Raw genomic sequence first — 10,081 nt, 5'->3', positions numbered from 1 at the left:
TAAGGAACTTAGGAACATAATCTTTTGGGATGTTGGCATAGACTAATGTTCTCTGCATATACACGTAATTTAAATCAGTACTGATGCTTCTGTATGAGATGGTGCTTACACGTAAGGCATGTACTGCATAATAAATCCCCATTTGTTCCGCTAAAACGCAGTGTTTTGACTTGGCGGGAACTTTCCCTATTTTTATTTACCAAAAAGGTTCTGCTTTATTATAATAGAGGATATATATATATATATATATATATATATATATATATATATATATATATATATATATATATATATATATATATATATATATATATATGACATACACGCACACTTTTTTTTAGTTAGCCGTCTAGACGCTAGGCGCTACTTTACCGTCCGACTAGCACCTAGCGTCTACTGCAAGCCATGGTTATAATTATTTAAATTTATATTTTTAATATTATTAGAACCATTTGGAGCCTGACATCTAAATTGACTCTTTGCCTAAGACACACACATACATATACAATTGTGTTAACTGCTATGTTGAATTATTATTACCAACTTATGTTTATTACTCCGTATATTTTTATTTGAAATTATATTTTTGGTATTGAATTTTTATTAACTATGAAGTATATTTCTTTATAATTATAACATTATTAATAATAAAATTAAAAAATTGTTAAAAATAATTAATAATAACACTCAATAAATAAAAAAAAAAACTTTAAAAGTCTAGTAAATAACATTATATACTTATGCCCTTATATATCATTTTGCATGTAATTAGTTCATATTAAACACCTAATTTACCAAACACTTTTCTATAATCCGCTAATATTATTAGCTGATCAAACCAGCTAACACAATAAGCTATTAGCTATCAACTAATTAAATCAATCAACTATCAACTATTAGCTAACAACCAATTGTGGCCAAATACCCCCAAAATAAGGCAATTTTATTCACCATAAACTAATAAATAATACTTTGTCACATCATGATTCTTATATTTGAAAGTCACAAGTTCATTTTTTGTCAATATTTCTTGGTCATAGCCCATCATATATGGTATTCATAGTTTGATTTATCTTTCATGTATGATTTACAGGCTATTACATAAGAGTGATGTTTATTTCATACACACCCTTGGATAATGGATGTGGGTCTCCTCGCCATAAAAACAATACTGGAAAATTTGGCAAAAATCAGTAGAAATAATTGGGTTGGGTGGAGCAAATTAAACATTGCTGTGAAATAAATGTTAAAACTAGCATGCAATTGATCATCCATGCGAAGTCCCTCGCTCTGACCACCACACTCCGACCCGATAAAATTATAGAGGATAATAAATTACAGTGAATTAGTGTCCTTTTAAGTGGAACGATCAATGTTTAATGTCTACAATGAACCTACCACATTATAGGGTAAAACTTTCGTAATGCGGTCATCAAATCAACCTCGATCTTGAGTCCACACCCTCAATTTACCACCCAAATTTCAACTCAATTACTCCGTGTGGACAACCATGCAATTTCCGAGAACCTAAATTTGTGCATTCTTACGTGATAGCTCCATCTCACTTTGTGATTGCTTTAGCCAAAAACAATAATACTCCCCCCCAATGGAAAAGTTAGAATCCAGCAAGACAGCTATATTGTACATTTGTACCCTTGGTAGGAAAAACAGGAAGAGGAAAGATAATTGGCTATACATAAGGTCAACAAAGTGAACTTGCGCATCCGGGGAATCGAACCCTGGTCAGTACCGTGGGAGGATACTATGATACCACTACACCAGATGCGCTTCTTGGTATTTGCATTTGCCATAAATATATACATATAATTACTGCTATATTGTACCTTGGAAAAAACAGGAAAAGGATACCTATTTGGAATAGACAGTCAACAAAGTGAACTTGCGCATTAACTTGCGCATCCAGGGAATCGAACCCTGGTCAGTACCGTGGGAGGGTACTATGATACCACTACACCAGATGCGCTTCATGGTATGGACCTTGGTCACTATAAAATTATAACTTATAAGGCATTTCCAAAGAAGGCACCAGATCATCATTTTTTTTTTTTTTTGGGTATAAAATTAAAATTTAGTGCAACCTTCATCCAAGGAAGACACCAAATTGTACACCAAAATAGTGTAAATGAATAGTGTTACACCAAATATGGTGTAACATTATTCATTTACACCATTTTGGTGTACAACTTTTTAAAATCTTTTTGCTAATTAATTATTTCCTTTTAAAATTTTATATTATTAAAAATAAATTATAAAGATTTAAAGATCTCATTAAGACGTTTAAAATGAGATCAATATTGACTATAAAATAATTAAAAATTAAAATACATAAATTCCATTTTAAAATTTTATTATTTATATAAAAATTGTATTTTATATTAAAATAATTAAGGTAAACAAACTTAAGTTTTAAGTTATAATAATACAAATTATTTTAGTGTATGAATAAAATTTAGTGTAAATCAATTAGAGATAAAATAAAATTTGGTGTAGAATCTAGTCGAGTTGGAGATGAAAAAAAAATCGGCGTAAGAATATGCTGAAAATGTTTTCTTGGGTGTAAAATTTGGTGCTTTGGGTTGGGGGATGACCTGTTATATATAAAGACATATATTATAATGCCAATTTCATATGTTATGTTTTCATCATTCCGTTAATTTTAAGTTTTAACCATTATATTATATTTTGTTATGAGTTGTGTACTTGTGTTACACGTAATTAAATTTCTCACTTTTTTTTAGTACTATTGACGCTACTTTCTTTATGTATTGTACAATAAAGAGTTAATACCCCACCATTAGAGTTCAATTGTGTGACCTTCTTTTAAGGAGAGTCACAAAAGGTACTTGGTGAACTTCTCACTTATTGAAATGATACTTAATTATTCATCGTTAATGAAGATTATTGATTTTTTTTCCCCATCTATTATTGGAAGATTGAGCACATGATAAAAAATATTTTTCTTTTTGTTGCTCCATTTAAAAGCTACCAATAAATACCGATTGCTATGTTTCTTTCACTTAATATAATTAAAATACCATCAGTATATTTTGTATGTTTTGTTATTAATGATATTTTGGTAGAAGGAACATTGCACTTTGCATCACTAGTTATTATAAGGTGTTTGTATGATTCGTCTCTATTTGTTGATCGTGCTCACTAGGGGTGTGCAAATTTCGGAGAAATTTCGGTTAATCGACCGAACCGACAGAATTTGGTTAATCATTTTTTAACCGAAATATTTCAGTTCGGAGAATGGTTAATGGTTTTCTCAAAATTCGGTTAACGGTTAATTCGGTTCGAAAGTGTCGGTTAACCGAATTAATCGAACGGTTAACGGATAAAATCAGGCAAAGAATTGGGCCGTGGAATAAGAAGTTGCTATCTTAGGCGGATAAGGAAGTATTGTTGAAAAGTGTGGCTCAAGCCATGCCTACATTTTCAATGAGTGTATTTCTTCTACCCTTGTCTATTTGTTCTGCCATTGAGAGACTCATGAACCGTTACTGGTGGGGCACAGGATCCGATAGGGGGATTCATTGGAAAGCATGGGATAAATTATGTATCCCTAAGAAGTATGGTGGCCTGAGTTTTAAAGATCTAAGGGCCTTTAATATGGCACTTTTGGGGAAGCAGGCTTGGAGGTTACTGACAAACACTGACTCATTGGTGTCACGTGTGTATAAAGCCAGATATTATCCAAAGGCTTCTTTCTCAGATGCAACCCTGGGGAATAATCCAAGCCATTGTTGGCGTAGTATTATGGCGGCTAAGCCTTTAATTTGTAGTGGGGTAAGGAAGCGAATTGGGAATGGAGAAACTACCTCAGTATGGAGACACCCCTGGTTACAGGACGATGATGATCCTATGATTCAGACAGAAATGCCACCCCAATTGGCTGAGGCTAAAGTAATAGGTCTAATTGATCAGAATACAGGTACATGGGACCATCATTTGCTCATAGATATTTTCTAGCCAAGTGATGTATCTAGAATTTTGAAAATACCAATATCCCCTGATTATGAGGATGCATGGTACTGGCACGAGATCCTAATTGATGCTACACTGTTAAAAATGGGTATAGGCGTATTGTGGGTAATTATGAGATCAGTGCCAATAATAGGTTCACAAAATGGCTCACCCTATGGAAGTTGAAAATTCCACCCAAATGGAAAACCTTCCTATGGGGGGCTATAGGTGATACTCTCCCTACAACCAACAACTTGCTTATAAAGAGAGTAGATGTGAGCCCGGTATGTGCGAGTTGGTAATGAAGACATAATGTATGCATGGACATCGTGTGACTATACAAAATCTATTTGGGCTCTGTCCAACCTTTCACTCCCAAATTTAGTGACAAATATTTTTCATGAATGATTTAGTGAATTATTGAATATTCTAGACTCTCATGGGATAATCTATGCATCTGCAATATTATATCATATATGGAAGACATGGAATGGAGCTGTGTGGGATGGTTGTTTACCACTGCCAAGAAAGGTGATATTAATGGTCGGAACCAACATGCAAGCATGGTGCAAAGTGTACATGCCCGTACCAACCCATCCGGAGGAACGAGCATTACCGCCGATACGGCCCACCCGCCGCCTGTGGACCCATTGCCGCACCACACGGCTGTGGCAACATAGTTACACCAAGCAACGCTCCCGCCACAGCCTATGCTTATGTCACAAACGCACAATACACCGTTGCCAACCAGGAGATGTTACATCGATGCGGCGTATCACCATGCGGACAACACGGCTTCATTAGGGGCGCTACTCACAAATGCAGATGGGAGTTTCATCTCGGCTTACATCACGCCCTACCACATTGCTTCTCCCCACTTATGGCCGAGGCATATGCGTGTAAGGAAGCACTCTCGTGGTTACGTATGCGTAATAAGTCAGCAATCCATCTACTTACAGACAGTCAGATTTTGCAAAGATATCTGACTGCAACGAGTACTCCACTCCGGTCTTACGTTGGATACGCTATTGATGAGTGTAAAGCTCATATGGCTTCCTTTTCATTATGTTTAGTTGATTTTATTCCTAGATCGCAGAATTATTTAGCTCATAGTCTAGCTTCTACGGCTTTTAATTATGATACAGCTATGTACGGGGACGATGTCCCCCTGACTCGATTGCAGTTTATCTATGAATACAACCCATTGGTTGACCTTCAAATATATATATATATATATATATATATATATATATATATATATATATATATATATATATATATATATATATATATATATATATATATATATAGGGTGGGGTTCTAGTGAGGTTTATGTCTAAGGTGAGGTCTAAGGTTAAAATACCACCATTAGATTAGAGAATCTAACGGCTCAAACGTGCTGACCGGATGGAAATCAAACGCCCCTAACACGGATTAATAAATTAATGGGTAATGAAGTTAGTTGTAAAAAGTTAATGTCTAATAAAGTTGGGGGTAAATAAGTAAAATGACTATTAATTGTGCAATACATGGATGGAAAGCCCCTTAGTTTACGGGTCTTAGCGCGTAGGGTTGTAGAGTGCAAATAGGAAGGAGAGTTGTCGGATATGCACATTCGAGAAGCTTGAAGCAGACGAGACGGCAGCACCCACGACGAACTCCTACCGGCGACTTCAACACCGTACCAATGGCGGACGGAACACCCAGGCGGAGCAACCGGCGTGCGTCAATCGAAGCTTCGAGCAGGCTGCGTAAGTTTTTTTTTTTTTTTTTATTAATCAGTCTGTATTTTTTTATGCGCGATTGAGTGCAAAATGGAATTGCATGTATGTGTTAGTTGATTAGGGGTTACAAAACAGGAAAATGGTGGGTTGGATTTGGGGAAAAAAACAGAGTGTTCGAAGTTGATGACGGCAGCGATTCTGCCGGAATCGGAGAAAACCGGCGAGTTTGAGGGGAATTCTACATAGGTATGGGGGTATTAGTGGGCTGATTCCGGGAAGAAACATCTGAACCGTGAGTTTTACGATGGGTGTCGTGTATGTGTGAATTTTTTTTTTTTTTTTTTTTTTTTTTTTTTTTTTTTTTTTTTTAAGAAAGAGTATCAAGACTGGAAAAAATTCTTGCTGTGTTTAGTTGCCAGTTAATGAAGAACCACGGTGCTCATATGGGTGTCGTGTATGTGTGGAATAATTTTTGCTAGTTGTGCATACAAATGTAGTTGTTATGACACAGTGATGTAAGGGGTTCAAGAAACTGACTATGTATGTTCTTACTGTTTGTATTTGTGTTCTTGATTTTTTTTTTCTTATTTAATGTTTAGTAATGATAAGCAACAGTGGGAAAAAACATGACTTGTTAGTTACCCATTGATGAAGAAGCACTGGTCTGATATACTGGGATGCACAAATGAAAATGCCATGTTTGTAGTTTATTAAGCATAGTTTTATGACTGTTTTTGAAACTGTGATGGTAGGGGTGTATAAAATTAAGCATTGTATAAATTACGTAATATGAGTAATGGATAATGTTGCAGGTTTGATGTCTGAATCTGTAAGTGTGTGCATATGTGCAGTGTACAACATAATAAGAATGAAAAATGTTGTGCAGAAAAAATGAATTAAAAACACATTGCATGAATACATGATTGGCTGCAAAATTAGGAAAAAGTGAATTGGGGGACCACACAGGAACAGATGGGGAAAAAAACAAATAGGGTATAAGGCAATAAATGATTGACTAAAGTTTGTCTTTACCAAAGTGTCTTCACTTAGAAAGGAAAAAAAAAATGGGACCCATTGCCTACACCATAGAAAAACAATTAAAGAGGATAGTAAATGGGACCCCTTAACTGCAACCTAATATAAATAAAGTATGAAGTGTGGCATGTGGCGTTTTGTTGCATACTGAGCTATGCCATTTGTGTTTGATCCTTGTTGGTGAATATGTGTGCAGGGAAGAAGGCAAAAATGTCAAAGGTGCAGCCAAGTATTGTGAGTGATCCCAACCTAGATGACGACTTCGTAAGCCCACCAAAAGGAGACCTTCAACCGCAACGACCGAATACCAATGATAGCTCAGAATACGAACTACTACCGGAAGAGGAGGCACGATTTCCAAAATTCGAGACCCGGGCTACGGCAAAACACCTCGTTGAACCGATGAAAAAATTTGGATCGCTGCAAAGGACTGCAGTTAGGGCACTAGGCTTTGGAGATTTGTTGAAATTGAAGGTCGAAGACACGCCTCTGCGAATGGGGCATTGGTTGATGAAGAACTTTGACGGAAGTTCAAAGACGTTAAATCTAGGAAATGGCCGGTTGCTAAAGATAACAGAAGAGGATGTGGAGGCAGTTCTTGGATTTCCACGAGGACCCCGAGAGATTAAAAAGAGGGGCCGGAATGCGAAATGTGCCGAGCTTGATGCATGGAGAGCAGAATACGAAAAGGGGGACCACACAATAACCCCTTACATGATAGGGTTGTTGTTAAAAGAGAAAAAAGATGGTGGAATTTGGTTCAAGAGGCACTTCACAGTCCTAGTGGCAAGCGTCCTAATCTGCATCCAACAACATGGGTACGCAAATCAATCAATAATACACGAGCTCAAAGATGTGAGCAAGATAAGGGAACTGAATTGGTGCAAGTATCTCATAGACGAGCTAGTTGAATGCCACAACAAATGGGTGACAAAGCAGCACAAAAAATTTACTGGACCATTGCTATTCGTAACGGTAAGCTTAGCATTCTGTGTGTAATTAATTTTAGTATTGGCGTGTGGTTGAATGGTATCTGTGTATTGAGTATATGATTATGATAATAACAAATGTTGTCATGAGAAATGAAAATGCAGATGTTGTACGTGGACAAAGTTGTGAGCCCATGCCGATACGTCGAGCGAAACAGACCATCATTCATAGGGTGGACTGCAAAACTGTTAAACGAGCGTGAGTTTGCGGAGATTAAAAAGGGGGGGTTTGGTTTAGGAGTGCTTGAGACAAACGGAGAAGAATACGAGCAAGTGAACGATCACAACAGAGACGAAAACCAAGAAAATGAAGCCGAAGATGCAGTAAAGGTAAAAACTTATACGGTTAATTTAACAAGGAGCTATAATTGGTTAAAACCCAGATAGTTGATTGTGTTAGCACTTACAATCTGGACCCCGTAATGGCAGGCCATGGAGGTACGATTTGTAGATGATGCAAACCAGGTTATAACTAAAGTGCAAGAACTCACTAAACTTGCGGATGAAGCTGGAAAGTGCACACTGAGTCCTACAACGTTCGAGAAGTTAGTGGAGGCGGGAAAGTTGCTGTTAAGAGTAGGACAATGATATGTGGCAGCGAGAGAAAAATGCAAGCACAAACAAGCACACTCCGAAACACAAGGTGCCGGTGAGGCAGTGAGCAGTGCATCAAAAAGTACCGGTGAGGATGGTGGCGAAGCTGATTTAGGCGACACGGAGACAGAAGTACAAAATGAGATAAACATGCATATGGGAGACACCGAGGCAGCATATGAAATGCCATCATTCAGTCTAGGCTTAACCCAGGAGATGCACACTGTACCGGTGGTGAGTGAACCAAATCAGGACCCCGTGATTGAAGATGATGCTGTAAGTTAAAAAAGGAATGTTCATAAATAGGACAACTGTAAAATGCACCACAAATATATTATTTTGAACAATATCAGAATGGCAGTGTGATTTTAATGTTCAAAAACGCAGTGTGAGGAAGCGATGCAGAAGGAAGATGAAGGAAGAGAAACCAGGAACGCATCAAAAGACGGCAATGATAAGCACCCCACGCCAAACCAACCAGAAGACTCATTCGTCACACCTCCGGAGGTATGTCGCGTGCTAAATCGATATAAGCTTCGTTATGGAAAATAATTTAAACTAAAATAATGTGCATGATATTGGGAAACAAAATGCCAATGTTGCGTGATTTAAAAATAGTTAAAGGTTTGGGAAGTGGATTTGTGAAATATGTGAAAATGAGTTTGAACTAAAAAGTTGATAATTGTGCATCTGTGAAATGTTTGGGTAGTTAGACTGTGAAGTGTTTGGGGACTGATTGTGCAGCATTGTGGTAAACTGCATTGCAATGTTACCATATAAGACAGATGTACATGGTATGGCTATTAGACGTCTAAAAGTTAGCTACATTTGTGAAAATAAATAAACTAGTCTCGAAAAGTTTAATCACACAGTGGGCAAATAATGCCCAAAAACACGGGAGCAATATTAATTTTAAAACACACATTTTGCAGCAACTGATTAACCCGAAAGGAAAGGACAGAGGAGACCAAGGAGGGGCCATAGAAAGGGCACCAATGAAAGTGCAACGTCATGAAGGTAAGACGACCAACTTACCACAAAACCAAGGCACACCGTCAGAGCATGATCGCATAGCACGAAGAGAGCTCACAAAATGTTACTCCCCCACCCCAAGTGAGATGAAGAAGTGGATACTCGAGAATGCAAATGCTGACAAGTAAGAAAGATCACATTACAATTCAGTACCTAATGAAAAATAATATTACTAATCACCTGATTTGCAACCACCCAGGGACGAGGAACTCTTCCACTTCAACACCCAACGAGCATTAAGATCTGACCTGCTGACACTAGACACGGGCAACGGAGTGAACGCGATAGTTATAGACAGCTGGGCATGCGTACTAAATGACAAAGAACGGGCAAAAAAAATCATTGATCCAGCACGATTCTTTGCATCAACCAAACTAACGGTATGCAAATTCTATTTTATTAAAAAAAAACAGGAATACTTGAAAAACTCCAATAATATGAAGACTGTATTTGACTAAATATGACCATGTATGCATGCACAGATGGAAACAGTGGTGGGATGGACAGGGACACGAGCACAACAGCTCAAACTTTTTAAAAGGAAAATGAAAAGCGAGATGACTTTCAGCCCATACAAGAAGTGGACAGAGATTGACATGGTAAGTTAACATACGACTTAAGAGACTAAGAAGTAACAATGTATGTGTTCATGTTTTAAAAATGTTCTTGCTAACCAAATCGAATTCAATGCGCAATGCAGTTCATATTCCCGATATGTAA

The 10,081-nt window shown here is 37.2% G+C and overlaps 2 non-coding genes across 2 annotated transcripts; both read right to left on the bottom strand.

Annotated features, from left to right (window-relative positions):
- Positions 1 to 1,717: 1,717 nt before the first annotated feature.
- TRNAG-CCC lies at positions 1,718 to 1,788 on the bottom strand. Its single transcript has one exon. It is a non-coding gene; the product is annotated as a tRNA-Gly (tRNA).
- Positions 1,789 to 1,913: 125 nt separating this feature from the next.
- Positions 1,914 to 1,984, bottom strand: TRNAG-CCC. Its single transcript has one exon. It is a non-coding gene; the product is annotated as a tRNA-Gly (tRNA).
- Between the last annotated feature and the right edge of the window lie 8,097 nt (positions 1,985 to 10,081).

This window comes from Ipomoea nil, unplaced genomic scaffold, assembly GCF_001879475.1.
Source record: "Ipomoea nil cultivar Tokyo-kokei standard unplaced genomic scaffold, Asagao_1.1 scaffold2036, whole genome shotgun sequence".
In the NCBI taxonomy this organism is placed as follows: Eukaryota; Viridiplantae; Streptophyta; class Magnoliopsida; order Solanales; family Convolvulaceae; genus Ipomoea; species Ipomoea nil.
Note: the sequence above shows the minus strand (reverse complement) of the source record. Positions and strands in the feature narration are given on the sequence as shown.